At 43.2% G+C, this 18,754-nt stretch overlaps 1 protein-coding gene across 5 annotated transcripts in view; it reads left to right on the forward strand.

The window, feature by feature from the left end:
* KIAA1958 overlaps window positions 1–18,754 on the forward strand; it is a 57,472-nt gene that overhangs the window by 28,946 nt on the left and 9,772 nt on the right. The gene's annotated exons all lie outside the window — the stretch shown is intronic.

Here is an 18,754-nt window from a genome sequence, read left to right on the forward strand (position 1 = left end):
GCAGCTCACAGAGACCTGAAGGACAACCACAGTGTTAACCATGAAATTGATAACACAAGCTGTAATCCGATAATTTTTCTTTTTTTTTCCCTGTTCTCAATGGAAGTTCTCAGCCTCCTTCCTTTTTTCCATCTCCCAGTGCTGCCAAAGCATTGAGAAATGGCACAGACATTAGCAGATAAAGAGCATCTTGATTCAGCATGCTTCTGCTGAACGATTGCCACGTGCCAGTCTGTCTGCAGGACAGCTCAGTGCTGGCCACAGGCACTGGTGTGGGGAAGAAGCCTCCAGCTCTCTTTGGACCCAAGTGTAGGCAGTGCTGCCTTTGCTCTTCCAGGTGGTGAATGGTGCCATCCCGGGCTGAGGACAAGGCTGGAGGGAGTTGCCTATATGCAGTCCCTGTGGTAGCTACTTTAAACCCTAAAAACAATTACTTTAACAGCCTGGACAAACCCAGCCACCCTGAAAACCAGTTGAACACTATTAAATCTATTAATTAACAAGAACCTGCAAATCTTGTTACCAGATAAAACACCCAGCATATTTAAATACACAGTTTTACTAGGTAAAACCCCACAAATGTCTACAAATTTAAAAAGATGGTGGTTGTCTTGGTTACAGCAAAGCAAATTTCTCTTTGGGACTCCCATTTCTGCATCTTTGAGAAGGCGCTTTGCAGTAGTCCTGTCATATAACACCCCATGTGGAAATCCCAGTGAAAAGCTCCAGCTGACACAGAGCTGAGTCTGCTCGGCTAAATATGAGAGATGTGGGTTGCCTGATGTGAATCCAGATTGCATGGTAAACCTGCTTACTCTGTTTTCTTCAGTTTGTAGTACATAACTGCTGTGTGTAGTAGAGCTGCTTTCTACCAGCCAGCCCCTCCAGCTTGCTCAGCCTCCGGCTTGCCGGCTGGGACACGTGAATACAAACCTAGGCAGATTTTTGCCATGTGTGTGTGTGCTATCTTGGGGAGTGATTTGCTTTCAACAGAGTCATTAAAACCAACAAAACCCTTCAAGCTGCTCTTGTCAGGATTTGATCGGGGAAGACCTGCAGCCTGTTTATTTCTGAGTGCTCTTCTCCATCCTCAGAAGCCACGTGAGGCCAGCAGTTGTTACCACTGAGGGCTAAACCTTACAAGAATGGACACAATGCCACATTTTCACACGTATGCAGTTTCCAGATTAGGGTTGTTCTACACCTAGCATCTCACTGTGAGGACAAAGTGATACTGCATCTAGATTTACACCCACTGTGTAAATCCCTCCTAGCTTCCCAGTGCTGCTTGCATAGACAGCAACGTTACATCAGCACCCTGCCTGAATTCCATTCCAGTCATCTATGTCCTCAATACTTAAATTTCTTGTGTTCTCAGGAAGCGTTATGCAGTGTCAGCCTGGTACAGCGTTGTAATATGCTGTTGCTGTACTCAAAGGTAGCTGCATTTCATCAAGGGTAAAGTGATTGATACACAACTATAACGTGATACTCACATCAGGGAAGTCTTGATTGCTATAGATCCTCCTCCTTTGGCAATGAAGTGCTGGCATTAATAAATCTCTGAGCTGCAGAGAAGCGAGCAAGTGAATTTATTGCAGATACGTGGTTCTGCACAGCATATTCTTTCAGCTGGAATCTGGGGGTCTGATTAAAGACTGTAGCACGCTTGCTGTTTATGTACAGTGATTTTGTTAGGTTGTCTCTTTACTTTACAAAGAGGGATGTACTGGAAGTGGTGCATGATATATAAAATTTGAGCAATATTGAACTACAAGAGAATGTTTATGTGTACTACATAAAAACGTTTCTTTCCTAAACAGACAGGCAATGATGAGTATAATTCTTCCATAAAAGATGGCAGGAAGTAATTATACCAAAGAGCCTAGAGCTATTGTTAGTTTATAGACTCAGTTGATGTTTTGACAAACGAATGAAGATACAGTTAAAAGGGAGCAAGGAATTTAAATTCTTCCTTTTCCTCTACCAAGCGTTGCTTAATTTTAGAATAAGATACGAAGCCTTGCTCCTGGTCCCATTATAATTGCTCATGTGTTCATGAGGTCTTTGCGGGACCAAGACCTCAGGTGGTTAGTTGTAATTAAAGAGTGTGATCAAACCAGCAGGAAATATGACTTTGAATTTTAGGTTAAGTCACACATCTTTGTATTTGTGTGGGTGACACAGCTGATAGTTAGCATACATGGGTCTCTCTTAGGTCAGGAAAGTTTGAGAGAGATTCTCTAATAGATCAGAGATATCGATGTATGTTATGTCTGGCCAACTTAATCTACACTGTAGTTTTGGACTGGTTTCTCTTTTAAACATTTTCTTTTTTTTTTTTTTTTTTTGTCCTTCACTCTCTTTAATTACCCCATGGCACCCGAATGTTGCAGGGACTTAGCAGAGGCGTTTTAATGCATTATAAGTGAAGTGGCATCCCGGGATTCAGTGAGGTTAGATTCTCATTTCTGTTGGGTTCAAGTCTTCATCCAAGCATTGCAGAATATACTGCATTATTTTTGTTAAACTCCAGCCATAATACATCGACATTCATCTGTGAATTTTCTGGTTGGGTTTGACTACTTTGTTAGCAAAGGCTTCAAGAATACGTGTAGGTACTACTTAAGAGACCTACCTCTGAGAAGAGAGAGATTTCTGTAATGGTGGAGAGCTGGGAATCTCTGCAGTTTCTACTTCCCAAATAGCCTCTTTTGTCTTTCCCTTTTGCTGAACTTGCTCTGTTTTTTCTGTCCAAGAACCAGCAAGGGCAGGGTGGGTCACATCAATGAAGACAGGTGAGTAAGAAACAGGATGCTTTAGGTTGCAGTACATACAGCCTAGAAAAATCATCATTTGGATGTCTGAAGCCACAAGTGGAAAAAATGTTGTAACTGCAGGAGGATATGGAAGAAGCCTATGGCTTGGAGGAAGACAGAGCTCACGGTGTAGGAAGGCAAATATTGATCCCCCGTGAGGCAGGAGTCTCTTTGTAAGCAGAATAGCTGAGGTGTTTGTGAAGAATGCTCACCTTCCATCTGAAGAGGGAGGGTGGAGGCGTGTGCTGGGCTGACAAGACAGTGCAGCACCGTATCTCTGGTCCAACACTAATCTAACACTATAAACACAGGAGGAGCAAAGGGTTCTGCAAGGAGACACTAAAAAGGTGTGAAATCCATATGTGCTAAGTGTGCAGCAGCCAAGGAGTTGTCAGTAGGGATGGAAAACCAAAACACCGTATAAATGAAGTGACAAATTTTGTTGTTTCTGTCAGAAGCGTGGCAAATCGTGTTCTGTGGGTACCAGCACAATGCCAGCGTGCGTATGCATTGATGGCCTGGCTGGGCTGCAAAGTGGTGCTTTACATATACAAGCTTTTGCAGAGTTTGGGGAGGAAACAAGGTGTCCACAAACACCAGTGGATTCTCAGTGTGCTGCACACTGTCCCATGGGCACCAAACCGAGACCGTGGTCGTGAACGTGTGCCATGATGGATGGTGCCATGGCCTGGGCCTTGCTGAGGTCTCTGCTCTGTGTGCCTTCCTGGTCCTTCCCTTTCTGTGGCTGGTTTTCAGGATCCCAGAGCAGCGTGTCACTCACTCTTGCCAACTTTTTTCTCTCCTTTCCCCAACCTGAGCATGATCATTAAAAGATACAGTGCCTCCGGGGGTGGTCTGATGTTTGTTTGCAGCTTTGAAGTTGAATGTTTTAAAGCATTTCTCTCCAACCAAAAGAACTGGGACCTTTCTCTCCCTGCAGTTGTGTGGGTTTCAATTAAATGGGAGCTGAGATCCTTGTGTGATCGTAGGACTCGTTGATTTGGACCTCTTAGATGAACATCAAAATGTTACGAGATTTAGGGGAGAAAGAAGTCCCCCGACTTCGCGGATTGCTAACAGTGCCCAGGTTAGGCTTAAACTCCAAAATCACTGTAAACACTGCAAGCAGAAAAATATATCAGCTAGCACATTCCAAAGAAGCTCAAACAATAAAAAAACAATGCCTTTTTTTGGAGGTATATGAAGCATCAGCCATATATCCAGAAAGGCCAAATTAATCCCTGCTGTAATTCTTCCAAGTCCTGTGGAACGGTGCCAGGAAGGAATGTAACACAAGGCAAATAACCAGTCAAGGAAAGTTACAAAACTTTATTTAAGCTCTTCCAAGAACACTCAAATAATTGCTGATAGGTCTCTGTATATATAATCTACATACAGAGATTGATGACTTTTGGCTAAGGGGACCGCTGGAGCCTGCCTCCAGGGACTCACACTGCTGAATGTGGTCAAATGAACAATTAAACTGTTTTAGGGGTGAGACAGTCTCCTTCTCTTTGTGTCGGAGTGAAGAGTTCAGAGCCCACCGGTGACTCTTTATGCCCCATAATTGATTTCTTTTCTTGCTCCGCTAGCTCAAGTAAAAATAATAAGTTCTGAGACAGATAATTACCCCCAAAAAGTACTTTTATTTTTTAAAGTTACAAGGACCTTGCTTATTCAGAAGAATAAAATCAGATAATTAGGTTTTTACTAATCAGAAAAAGGGAGGCGGTGAGTTGATTAACCACCTCCTGCACTGCCTCTGCTTTCTGATCTTGCAGCATGGATTTGCCAGGCCTCTCCCACCCTTAGTTATCTGTATCCAAATGCTGCTGGCTGATAAACCATTGATTTGGGGACTTTACTCTGGAATTTCTGCTTATGAGGCTGGTGTTACTTGTCTTTACGTTATTGTAAGGGAGTTCTGTTTAAAAGCAGAATAATATCATAAAAAGGACAAATTCAGCCTCTGAAATGTAGTCGTGTACTTGCATTCATCATCGAGGTCTACAGCATGCCAATCAAATCTGAAAAATTTTAATCTTTGTACTAATAATGGTAATGTGGGAGTGTGTTTTATGAGTCTGCTCCTACAAAAAGGAGTCATCGTGTTATTAACTCTTGCAGGAGAACTCTGAAAGGAAGACTTAGCAAGTACTATTACATCTCTAGGTGTTTACAGAAATATATTTATCACCATTTCAAACTCCACGTGTTTTCTTTACTGGAAATTTCATGCAGACGCAGAAGGCTCTTGACAGTGTCTTGCACCCGTGATGACCAACAGCGGACTTCTCATGCAGAGGGAGATCTTCTTGCTGCCCTGAATGTTAAATACTTGTTAGGCAAAGCAACTGTGCACCCGAATGATGAGGCTGCTGCTTTTCTTGACTGCAGGGCTTGTTTCCTGTGTTCCCCCAGGACCTCCCCTGCATGGGACTCCCTGCAGCAGGCAGAGCCATCTCCGGGCAGCAGTGCTGAGGATATACCCGTGCATCTTGCCAGAGGGTGTTCGTGCAAGCTCATGCTGAGCATAGGTTGGTCTGGGAGAAGTCTGAGGATAGGGGTTGAGTAGTAAAAGTAAAGGAAAAGATGTGTAGGCCTGGCAATCCACTCTAACAGGTGAGGAGTGGTAATTTCCATCCAGTCTGTGGTGACTCTATGCCTGTAGCCTAGAAGGGAGTGGAATGCCCCCAAAAAGATCCATTGCACCCATGGCCCAGCAGGATTTAAGGATTAAGTCTGTAAAACATGTAGAGTTAAGCTGGCTGTCAGGAATATTTTCTGGGGCTCTGAGCAGAAGAATTGCATCACAGGGAATTAGGGAAACTTCATTTAAATGTATGTTTTCAGTTTAAAATACCAAAGTGCAAGCAGTATTAAGATGATGTGTTGCATCAGAAGAGAAACTGGCAACTTCAATAATTGGCTGTGTTCTAGAGCACCACGGCTCATTGCAGATTTAGAAATGTTCCCTTTCCCCCATTGCTCCAGCATCAGAGGCAGAAAAGCAAAAAAAAAAACGAGGCAGGAGAGAGGAGAAAACAGCCAGTTTTGCAAGACCAGCACGAACTAGATGCTGTGCTCTGCCCTTCACTTCTTCTGTTCTGTGATACTGATATGTAAAGGAAGAAAATAAGTCTGGTGGTGGTTCCAGCAATCCTGTAAACGTAGGGAAACAACAAAGGAAACTGGACAAGTCTCTACTGGGTATCTCTTTATTTTGGGGAAATAGAAGATTGTTTAACATGACATTTTTGATCAGAGATCTGTATTGCTCATGTGGTCTTTACAATTGCTCTAATTTTGGACCTGTTCTCATCGTATGATTTGTGAGTCTCTGAGCAGGAAAAGAGAGGCAGAATGAGGACCCAAGGACCCTGCTTGGTCCCAAGGACCATGCAGGCTACCAGGTAAATAAGAACTGGACAGTTTGAAAGATTAAAAGTAACCAGAAAACCAAGCAGCAAGTATGCAGTTAAATATTTTATCACGAAACATTCTAAGATTTTTTTTTTTTTTATGAACACCCCCAAGGCATTCTGCTAGAAGCTCTTTCCTTAAAGAAAGAAAAAGGTGTTTTATTGTTGTTTTCCTTTTCATTTGTTTGTTGGCAGCTGCACACAGGTTGCTCAAATTTGGTGTGGAAAATCACACTAGCAGCTTCCCTAAATTACTTCAATTTTTTTTCTGGCATATATTCTGGCTTTCCTATGGTAATTGACATCTCTGTACCCATTATTGTTTTTACATTTGTTAGAGGTTAGTGAATGTAAACTTGCCATTTTATAACCCTGTATTTCTGTAAATCTCTTCAATAGATCACAAGTTCATTTAAAAATGAACTTTAAAAGAATTTAAATATTTTTGTGCCATCTATCTTTGTTTAAAAATGTGATTAATTGGGCTTGGTATTTTTATGCAAGCTACAGGTAGGACCATTTTTCTGTAATATGTTGAGTTTAGTTGAGTGTATCCCGGGTGTTTTTTTTGTCTGAAGATGTTTTCCTGTATTCCGGTGTAATTCCTTTTTTCTTCCAAACTCATTTCTGTGCAGAAGTACTCTGCTACTCCTTAAATAATTTTATGTGGGCATTCAGTAAGTAAGTAAACGCAGTTTTCCCCTGCAAGCTACGCTATGAGCCTCTGGAAATGCACCTGCTCCTTGCGGTAATGCACCTTGCAGTGATGGGGTTGTATTTACTTTCGGGGAAAAACGTATGGAAAATCTTTCTTAAAGATGTGTTGCTGACTTAAAGATGTGGTGCCTAGTGAAACACGGACACAGTCACTGTTGGGAGCTGATCTCAACACCCAGCTGATGCATCCCCCAGAGGGGAGCCAGCCTGCTTCCAGGGAGCAAAGTGCAGAAGAGCAAATGTTAAAGAGCAAAGGCTGAGGCTCCCACCTGCTCAAACAAATGCAAATTTCAGGCTGAGACTCAAGAAATTCGTTGTCTCTGTCTCATTTCTAACATATACCTGTCGCTCCCATTGACTTCAGGAACAGTGAGGGCACACGCAGAAGGACCGCACGTGCCCCTGTTGGTTAAACTAAGGGTATATTTAGGCAGGCAGTGACACTGTGGTCTGCTGTTGCTTTTCGTTAACGAGATCTTCATGATGAAAACATCGCTTGAAAGCATACAACCATGGATTAATGGTACTTAATAATTTACTTGCTAATTTGTCCTCGGAAATAAGAAGAACAAAAACTGACCTTCTGTTGTGCAGGGAAGGAAAAAATCGATTCAGAGATAATCTGACCCAGGTCACATTACCCCGGGGCAAAATCTGAATGTGCTTCTTTGCTGAGCTATTTTGAGCAGGACGTAACGGTACCCAAAGATACTGCCCGTGAAAGATCAGGACTTTCATCTCTGGTCTCTGAGTGGCTTGCTTCATTTTTCTGTTTGCTATCACCCTTGCCCTAGCTGGATATTTGCCTAATCTCTTCTTTAGTCTGGTGGCTGCTGAAGGATACCTGTCTGAATGAGCAACAAACAGAACCACGGGTACTTCTGTACGTGAGTACTTCCACCCTGACCATGACTTGAAGCAGTCTTCTTCTGAACGTGGTGAGCACTGTCCTTCAGTCACATGGATGTCCCAAGTTATGGGGAATTTATTCTGTCAATGACTCTGGCTGTTTGAGACTTACTGTCTGTTACTGCCTATACCCTCAAGAAAACAAATTAGCAGGCATGAAATTTTTTCTAGGATTTATAGCCCCTCATTCTTGCCTGTGTGCTGGTACATGCTTTGCTTTGTGCTTTTAGATTTCTGTTTTTTTCTTCTTGCTGTAGAAAGAGGTGCCTTTTTGCCTGTGTTTTGTCTCCCCTGATTTCAGATAGTCCTCGGAAAACTTGTTGACAAACACCTTGTCCCTTTACCATTCACTTGCATAGCTGTTAAATACATCAGACTGTTTATTGTGCTAGTGCATAATAAAGCAGCCATATATATGTGTGTATACCATACATCCATAATTACATTCATTAAGTTATACTCCGTATCACCTCTTGCATGAATTAGTTTGTGTCATTTTTGGTATGAATTCATGCAGTAGCAGGGAAACTGATTGTTCGCGTGCTGCACAGAAGAACAAATTATTTTTATGGAAATAACAATTCAATCCTGGCAGGAAAATTTTGACAATGTAATTACGGAAGAGAGATAATAACAATATTCTGAGCAGAATGGAGGTGCGTATGTGTGTATGCTGTGTGTGTGCGCATAGCCAGAAAAAAAAATTGAAAGCCCTCAATTTATTTAAACAGACTGTATTCAAACAGAGCTGCGAAACGTGACTACAGATCTACTCAATTAAACTCTGACAAAGTAAGTTTAAACACATACCCAAGTGCAGACACAAACAAACCGTGCCACCAGCAGCAGACTGGAGGAGGCTGGCTCCCTGTGTGTGCACATCCCTCTCCTCATCCCTCCAGCTCAGCCTGGCACCTCTGGAGCAAAGTGTGTGCTCCTCGGCCAGCCGCCTGGCAGTGTCTGGTGCCTGGGGTGCATGGCCTTGCCCTCTGCAGGGATGTGCTCACGTCTCTGCTCTTGGCACAGCTGCTCTGTCTCCTCCAAGCTTGTGGGATCGTGGTGTCTTTGAACCCCTTGCTAGTACAAGGAGCGTCAAGACGGCAAGGCAGGGTACAGAGTGTGCCTTAGGAACTGTTTCGCTGCAAGTGTTGCACTTCATCCTTTCTGGAGAATTGCGTGGAGAGCTAGTCCTTAAGTTCTGCTCTCTGACCCAGTGAAGACAAAGAAAATATGTGTGTTAAAAGTGTGCTCTGAAACCAGCTATGCGAGGTTGTAAATTGTGAGCTCTTCATAGGGTTCGTGCCCTTCACAGCTTGCTTCACTCATCCTGGAGAATATACAGTGCAGAAAGGTAAAAGCAAATTGTGTCATTGTGTAACATCACCAGCCAGGATCTCAGAAGTAAACTGCGAGCTCTGCAGCAGGCAATTCGAGTACTTCACTAAACGTAAGAGGGTGTTGGGAAATGAGATACCGAAATGCAATTATTTAGGATGCTGCTTTCCCTGTTACCAAAAGGCAGTGGTGCTGGCTCCCTGCACGTGTTCCCTGCTACATCTGCAGCAGACGGTTCAGCCAGAGCAGGAAAGGGTACCTTTTGATTCACTACCAATGGCAGTTTAATAAAATAGAGGGGGAAATGTCTGCAGTCTCTAATAAGCAATATATCAACGAAGCACTGTCAGCCTGTGTAGAGAGCTCCACAGCAAGATTTATTACGTTAATTACAGTCATGTGGGCCTCATGCTCTTAAGTCTGAAACTGCCGTCACATTCTAAACTTGATTTAAGAATACATTTTGGCCAAGACTAAAGTGCAGTCTATTATGATTAATGTAATAAAATATTTATTGCATACTCCCTTTCTTTGTTCCACTGCTCGTTGCCCCAGTTAGACTGCCTCATTCCAAACCAGTGATATACAGTTAGATTTCAGAGGATCCTCATCTGTTTTTCATCTCTCTCTTCACTGTTGTTCTTTTTTTCATCTCTCTTTGTTCCAATTCTCCCTTCTCTCCCCCTCATCTTCATTTCCCACCCATATTTCCCAACTCTGCATCTCTGCTGCTGTCTGGAGTGAATCAAAAGCAGGCAAACTTCATAGCCCTGGCACATCCCCTTGAGACCTCTTGCAGTGCTTTCTCAGTTCTCCTTATTAAGGTGAGCTCTTAAACGCAATGGCATTAAATCTGTTGGTAGGCTGAAGCTGAGCACTTGCTGAGCCTGTGGCAAGGTAGGGTGCTGTGAAAAGAGAAGACTGATCTGTAAAGTGGTACATGTTTGTGTCCTGTTTTCCATTCTGCTTCCAGGGGGCTTGCGACTGCAGACAGGACCTAGGGAGTAAGACTTTATGTTATTTGGGAGGCTTGGCCCATAGAAATACAGGGGCTGAGAGTAAGCATCCTCAGGAGCTGTGACCCTGCTGGGTGTCAGCACGTTGTCCTTTTGGTTGTACAGGCAGGCACAGCACTAGGGTTCCTTCATCATGTTACTTCAGAAGTGGACACAAATGTTAGCCAAAAACTACTGGCTCCAGAGATCTCCTAATATAATTGGCAATATAATGCTGTTGTACAGTATCTGTAACAAATAGAAACACCTCAACTTAGAGGTTGCTGTGGCACACAATCCCACTTGGCCAGATTTTCCAAAACACCATATAAGATGTTACTTGTGGTTTTGTGCAAGCCAGCCCATTAGTTAGATTAGTGGTTTGGTGTTTGCAAGGTCTGTGTATGCATGTAACTCCAGCATTCTCTGTATGAGCACGCAGAGGTGGAAACCTTATGGAAAATGTAGAGCCCTGTTTTTCTTATAAGAAATCAGCTTTTTGGCACAATAATTTGTGTTTTACCCCTAAAGCTTCATTAATTTTTAAATGATAAACTTCATCCAATGGGAAGAGTGCTCTGATATTTATGTTTTCTTTTTTTCATTTTGAATTTTTCTTCTTTTTTTTAGGTCATAGCAACTCTTGAATCCAGTCATCTTACACATAGGACTGTTTAGTCATGCTCCTCTTCTGTTATCTAAACAAATAATGAGTTAGTCTAGCTGGTCTCTATGTTTCTGTGTAGGCATAAATGTAAATAAGGGACCTTAATGCAGGAAGCACTTCCTATATGCTTTGTTGAATTGGGTATGCTTTCTGGACTGGTGGCCAGCAGACCAAGTCCATTTGGAAAACAAATGCTTCACTTCTGCAGTGCCTCATCTAGCTTCCAGTGCGCTGGTTAAGTCTGACAATTGCTGATGTACTCCCTTATTTCCTTCTGCCCCAGATCATGCAGTAAATAACGTGTTTTGAAAGGTCAACATTTCACTGTGTTGCTGAAAAGTCCTGGGTAAAGCAAATGATATTTTCCAGAGTTAAGTATTTAACCTGAAGAAAACCTTAGGCAAAAAAGGTGGCTTTTGTCCTTAGCCCTAAATTCAAACCATTACTTCAAGTCTTTTCAGTGGAATTAGCTGTTTTGTTAGGAAATTATTATGCATCTGAATGCAAAGGTACATTGTCAACCTAAAGCTGGCATTTACTTCACAGTGTGTATCATATTTTACCACTGACCAAAGTCAGCAGCACTCCAGTTTCACCAGTCCGCCTGAATGCTTTAGCCTGAGCTCTGAAAGAGGGGCAATTATGTGTCAGAAGTGAACATAGCTGAAGAAAGTTTAACCAGTCATTCTGAAAGGGGGAGGGCTTCGCAAATTTTTTAAAGTTTTCTAATGGTTTTAGGCTTGCTGTGTAGAAAACTCACAGAATAATGGATTGATCTGGATTGGAAGGGACCTCAAAGACCACCCACACAACCCCCTGCCATGGGCAGGGACACCTCCCACCAGCCCAGGCTGCCCAAGGCCCCATCCAGCCTGGCCTTGAGCACCTCCAGGGATGGGGCATCCACAGCTTCTCTGGGCAGCCTGTGCCAGGGCCTCACCACCCTCTGAGTGAAGAATTTCCTCCTAACATCTAATCTAAACCCATCATTTTAATTTGAAGCCACTACCCCTTGTCTTATCAGTACAGGCCTTGGTGCAAATTTTCTCCGCATCTTTCCTACAGGCCCCCTTTAGGTACTGGAAGGCCTCAGTTAGGTCTCACCAGAGCTTTCCCTTCTCCAGGTGAAACAGTGCCTGCTCTCACCAGCTTTCTTTGAAAGAGAGGAGCTCCAGCCCTCTGATCATCCTCGTGGCCCTCCTCTGGACCCGCTCTAACAGCCCCACGTCCCTTTTGTGCTGGGGGCCCCAGAGCTGCACGCAGTGCTCCACGTGGGGCCTCACACAGGTGGAGCAGAGGGACACAATCCCCTCCCTGGATGTGCCAACCAAGCCCAAGACACACCTGGCTTTCTGGGCTGCAAGCTCTCTCTAAGCTTATTTTTTAATACACTCCATATCTACGAGAGTTGGATTCCTGGAGCTCAGTCAATTACAGTGGGGTCCAGAGTTTGTATTTAAAAAGTGCCTGGAAAGGTAACAGGTAACATGGAAATAAGAGAGGAGTGAGACCAGACAGGTGAACCTGGAGCTGTTTCCAGGCTTTGTTATAACTAGGTGACTGATTTGAAACAGGGTAGCTAAAATGGCAGATCCCAGTCCCTCTGGGCCCTGAGTACCTTTCACCTGGACATCCCTAACGTATGAGGTATGTGGCTTCTCCAGTGCTCTTCCAAAAGATCTTCTGCTGTTCTCCTGGCTGTGTCTCAGGGAGCAGCTGTAGTTCCCTGCTGTGAAAATGCTGCACAGTATTTGGCTAAACTGGCAGAGCTGGAGTTGGTGTATTTGTTCCTGCTACATACAGGTCAAAAAACCACAAATGGATCTGAGTAAGCATGCCTAGCCCCACTGTTGGGATGCAGAGGAAACGCATCCCATTTTGTATTGCAGCTGTTCACACCACTGCATTGCAAGACAGCTTCATAAGAAGGTGGGAAACTGTACAGTCCTGTGCTCCATAAATACCACTCTAAGTGTTCAGTGGCTGAAGTGAAATGTAAAGTAAAACAAGAATGCAACACTTTCTCTTTTCCACTAGTCCTGACGAAACTGAAACCAACTAGAAGAAGTGAAGATCATGTGTAGGATAAATTAAAACATTTTAGATGAGAAAATGCATTTTGAGACCCATTGTGTTGAAATATCTCAGAAGATGTCACATCACAGTAGGGAAGGGGGCTACCTTGTGCAAATGAAAAGTCCCTGCAGCACTGCTGATTTGCAGAGCTCATTAGTCACTGCTAGTATCTGCTGTGTAAAAGATTGATCCAATCAGTCATACGAGGACATAAATTCTTAATCCCTTGTCATGGCTCCAAATTTTCTGGCATTTGAGGATGATGTAGTAGTTCCATTAATATTGATGGAAAATTTATCGTTGACTTTGCACCTTGCATCTTTTCAGGCTCTTGTGGTGAGAAAGTAGTGAAAAAGTGTGCAAACTGAATACCAGCACTAGGATCTGAGTGAGCACCAATTTAAGAGACCATTCTGCACCTTGCAAAAAAAAAATGTACAGATGGGTAAAGTTTATTTCAGTGACTCTTATTTCATGGAGATACCAATTTATAAATATTCCCATGCTCATTTGCTTTGAATCTGTGTTCTTTTTTTCTTTGAGGGTTCTTAATTTTAGAATCATAAAATATTTCACTGATAATTTTGCTGGAGGAGGTTAACTGAATAGAAGCATAATTTGTTTTGGCCAGAAAACCTAACATCTTTTATAAGTGGATTTTAATTAAGAATTTTCTACCATACTAGAGATTTTACATGCTAATGAAAGCATTTGCTGAAAATGTTAAACTGCATGGGGTTTGGCTTAATGTAGTGGAAATAGAGAACTTTAATTGTTAAACAGAATTTAGTAGCAAGATCAGATGGGTAGGGCAGAAATTCAAGAAAAAGTGCAGGAGTACTTTCTCCTGCTTCAGTAATCTGCAGCTAACAAGTTAATCCTTTGATCCTGCAGAGCTCAGAAGCTGTTAGATGTCAAGCCTGATGAAAATCTCCAGGCAGTCCCAGGGTTTTCTCCCCTCTTTTGACTCTGACTCACCAAGCCTAAGCTTAAGTAAATATGATATATTGTAGCAAAGGAAATGCTCTTTATGTGGCCTCAGGACTTTCTAAAGAAACAGTTATTGTTGGATATGAAATAATTACATTAAAGCGCATGTATTTGTGACCTAAGCCTTTGACTACCGCATGTGTGTAGGAGTTGCCCTGACAGAGGTGGTCCGTACCAGACACTAAAAATGCCAGAAATGTAATTCCCCAAGTGCTTAGCTCTCCCTCTCTCTCAGTCTCAGAGTGGTCCCAGGAGTGCTCAGAGATCTTCATCGGCCTGCCAATACCCTCTTGAAAGACAGAAGGAAAGACAGGTAGGCTGTGGCTCACATTAATCATTTTAGGGGGCTGCTTAGGGCCCTGGCCCATGGATACAGTACCACCGTTTTCCAACACCTGCAGGCTAGGGGCAGGAGCTGACCTGCAAAGTGCTGGTGCACAGGGAGAGCGCACTCAGCTCCAGCATGGAGGTACGTGGCATCCCGTACATGCACGGCTTTCTCGCTTGAATAAAAGCATTTTGGTGGAAGTGGGTCTTCGCCAGAAAGATTTTTCTAGTCAGAGCACAAATCAGGCAGAGGAGACGCTGGCTGGTAGTGCGATTGCCACCTGAAAAGCCAACATTGCTGGATTCCTTAGGCAGAATCTGAGGCTGTGTGCTCAGGCTCATGACTCCCGCTAATGTTACAGCCCCCCTCTGAACATCAGCAGTCTGCAGTGGTCTGGCATGAAGGACCAAAGCAAGTGCTCCTCCCTCACCATGCATAGTTACGGGGGAGGTTATGTCCTCTGCAGTGAGAACTGGTGAGTCAGAGTGTGTCGGTGTGTGCGAGATGAAATAAAAACAGCCCCCAGTCTGATAACTCTGCTGATAATGTTAAGTCTTGGCTGCGTTAAGATCAGATTATGAAAAGATCAGACCACAGCTGTTGCTCTGTGGGAAGGATTGTCTCATGGCTGTGGGCTAGCCAGGGACACTCAGCTCCCACTCGGTTGTCTGTGTGATCTCTGCCAAGTCACTTTAGGTATCTGGGACACTTAAACTACTCAGTTTGTCTAACTCTTAGATGAGAGTTTACCCCAGTCCCACAACAGAGTGGGATTTACGGCCTTTTTATTGCATGTTCTAGTTTTCTTGGAAATGAAGCTCTGATGCAGGATCAGATACAAATTACAGGTGCTTGGATCAGATCCTTGGTGTACTGGTGCAGCTGGGGGACAGGATCGTGGGAGATGCATCTCCAAGTCAACTCGTTTTTTAAGTTTCTTCTCCTGGCTCCAAAGGTTGCATTATTCCAAGGAAGGGGTACTACGGATAGCTTGGTTTGGTAAATCAATGACACCAATAATTTTTGGTTGGTTGGTTCAGACTGTTTTACTGGCCAAGACAGGTTACACCGTAATGTGAGGGCATCTGTCTGCCCTAGACTCTAACAACAGACACCAAAGTAAGACTACAAGAAAAGTGCAAGCATATACGACACCTCCCCACCCTCCTATCCCAAGCAATTTGCAGATCAGGGTGTGTCTGGTTTAGGGATATTGTCTTGTATTAAGGAGCACTCTGTAATTATTTTTTGTGCTTTCACCCAGTTTTTGAACCCATGCACGCTGAGGAGTTTGTAATAACGTGAGCAGTAGATGCCCAAGAGGAAACAGGTTTAAGTTGGCAGTGGTCAAGGGACTAATGTAGATCTCCACCTGTGTTTTCAGTAGTTTCCAGAAGGACCACTGAAAAAATACCCCAAAGGGTAAGCCCTGGCCAGAAGAGCTTTTCATCTCTACTCCGAAAGATGCAGCAAGGTGAGACCAAGGAAGCATTTGGGAACTGTTAAGACTGGAAACACTCCTGTGTCAGGACAAGACCATTCACTTTTCATCCTCAAACCAAGAGATGAAGTTGTGTACCTCATCAGCCCTCCCAGCATGTCCTTACCGTGCCCTTCGATCCCTACCACAGCATTCGTATTTTCAAAAACTCATTGTGATGACAGCTGAGACGCTTTTTAGTCTTGAGTTCTTAATGATCAAATTACTTTCAATTTAGTCTTTCTTTATCCATCAACCTGGATGGATTTGTAAGGGACAAAATGACATTACACAAACCTAATCTCCTTCTCTGACAAGATAGCAAGGCTCTGTGGCTAGAGGAGAAGCAGTCAATGCCAAACATCCAGACTGTGACAATGGCTTCGGTTCTATTTCACCTTTTTTCCTGTAGGCACAGAAGAGATGTGTAGAGTGGAGATGTGAAGAGATGTGTAGAATACTCATTGTAAGCATTCTGCAAGAGCTGTTTGCAGGCGGCACCCGGGGAGTAATTTTTGCAATCTCCTTGTCCTGGCAAGGGTTGTGTGGAAAGGATGGAAGATAGGCCTGATCGTGGGCTGTAGTTTCGTTAGTGATCCAATGGCTCAGTTGTGCTGGGTCTGGCTGGGATGGCCTTAACTCTCTTCACAGCATCAAGGCTTTCCCTTTTTTTATTTATTTTTATTTTTTTTTATTATTATTATTTTATTTCCCGTCTTTCCCACACTTACTCAGCTTTGTCTCCTTTCACAGATTTCCTTGCTTTTGCTCTTCCTATTCTCTTTCCTGTCCTGTGGGGTGTGGACAGAGAGTAAGTGACTGTGTGGTGGTTGGTTAGCTGCTGAGTGCCAATCACCGCAATAATAGGGAGTAAAATAATGAAATTAGCAGAAAACACGGAGTTTGTTGATATTAAAAGGGTGTTTGGATAAAATTTGTGTTCCCGTGGTAATTGGAGATGGATTATATGTTTTCTTTCAGTGTTATGACATCTTGTTGATTAAATGAGGAGGTAAGATTTTAATGATATGAAGAATTAGGTCTCCTTCCTAAACTGTGGTAGGCTACTAACATTTTCTTATTTAAGTGAGGCTCAGCTGCGTTGTCTGCTTTTGCTGTGGATGAAGAGCACATGCAGATCTCGGCAGTGGCTCAGTTGATGTCTGGTAACTTTGGCTGCCTCAGACTCTGCCCACTGGGTCTCACTGGCTCACTGGGTTAGTCCCATGCCACGAGATATGCGTGATATTTGAGCGGTCCTGCAGAAACATAACAATTCACTTCAACTGCAGGCTGGATTCCCAGTCAAAATCGACCTAACTCTCCCGATTCTGCTGGCAAATAGCCTCACCCATCATCCTCAGCATTTCCCTCCTGCCTCGTGGAGCAGCACACCAGAGCACTGCAGGAATGCAGTGTTCCAGGGGCACTGTTTTTGCTCATGCACCTTCAGGAGATCTTGATGCAGCGTGGATTTTGTAAGTGTTGGTTGCAGATCTGGCAATTTCCTTTGCAGATTAAGGAAAGATGCCAAAACATAAACGACTGACTGTGTGTCTCTGCTGTGTTGTGACAGGACATCCTGTAAGAAGTGCTGATTGATGGCATGTATAAAACCAAGCCATTATATGTGCTGTTTATATTGAAACACTACTTAAAATGTGGGCTGTCAGTCAAGGAACCGATTCCTTACACGGTGCTGTAACAAGTGGTGATAGGTGCAGCGAGCAAGGTATCAGAGTAAATGCTTTGTTTCTGAACCTCCAACAGCATATGTGACACCTCATGTCTCATGCATCTTCCTGGCGTGTGCGTGGGGTGGGAAGCACCTGGTGAGTGCTGCTGTGGTGCCACTGAAGCACAGACAGCGGGATTCCCTCTCGCTGTAAGTCAGGTGGAGAAGGGACACCAGAATGTATGTTTTGTCTGCAGTGAGATAGAGCAGAAAAGAACTTGCTTTTTTTTCCGTCTTCTGCTTATGAAGAGGGAGAGAGGAAAGGGATGTTTGCTTTACAAGTACAGAGAATTGTCAAATCGCTGGAATTTTCCTTCTTTGTGTTTGCTGCTCGTCACTTTCTAAAACCATGACAGTTTGTGCTGTCTGTAATGACACTTCCTCCTATCTGCTTAAAAATTGCATCCTTGTACGGATAGTTTCCATATGCCAAGAAAACACTCCATAAATACACACATCACTTCACAGTAAAAAGCTTTTCCTTTTATGCTTATGATCAGACTGAAAATCATTTGTCATTAAAAAGCATCTTCGCAGAGGCATCTGAATACTGTGCTTTGATATGCCACTGATTGTAAGGACCTTTGAGTATAGCTTTATGGAGCAATATAAGGTTGTTTCCTGAATTTGATTTTTTCTGCAAAATGAAAAGGAACGGTCACAATTGCACTTCCACTGTCAAGGTACAGCTTGATTATGTAGAGAGACTATATAATCATGTTAAGTACTGACAGTTTTATGCCATATCTTCTAATGTGCAGTATAATCTATTTTTTATTCGCGTACATTTGTAAATTACACATTGCTCTGTGGTACTTTTACCTGCTAACTCCCTTCCTAGGATGTGCTGCATTGCCTTGTGCTGTACATTTGTCTATATTTGTTTAGCTCGTTAAAAATGCCTGATTAAAGCTAATTGTCGTGTAATAAATACAAGGCTTTAGTTATTTTTTTGTAGAAAAAAAAATCGGAATTAGTACAACCTCCGGTTTCACAACTGAGGCAGTTTGCAGATGGGCTCATTAGGTGGAGCAGGCCCTGCACACAGCATTGGAATCCACAGAAAAGCCTTCTACCTTGCATTTGTTCTAAAACGTAGATTGCCTCTAATCCCACTGTTTTCCACAAATTTCCATGCACAAAACTGTGCCCCATTGTCATGAGGAGCTCATTTTGGTTTTGTGCCATGCTCTGGTAACGTCATTTGTGAAACTGATGTTGGCTTTTCAGTCATATGGCAGGCATGTAATGATGTTTTCCAGTGCGCTTTGTGCAATTATT

Source organism: Aythya marila (genome assembly GCF_965140915.1).
Source record: "Aythya marila genome assembly, chromosome: Z".
Taxonomy (NCBI): domain Eukaryota; kingdom Metazoa; phylum Chordata; class Aves; order Anseriformes; family Anatidae; genus Aythya; species Aythya marila.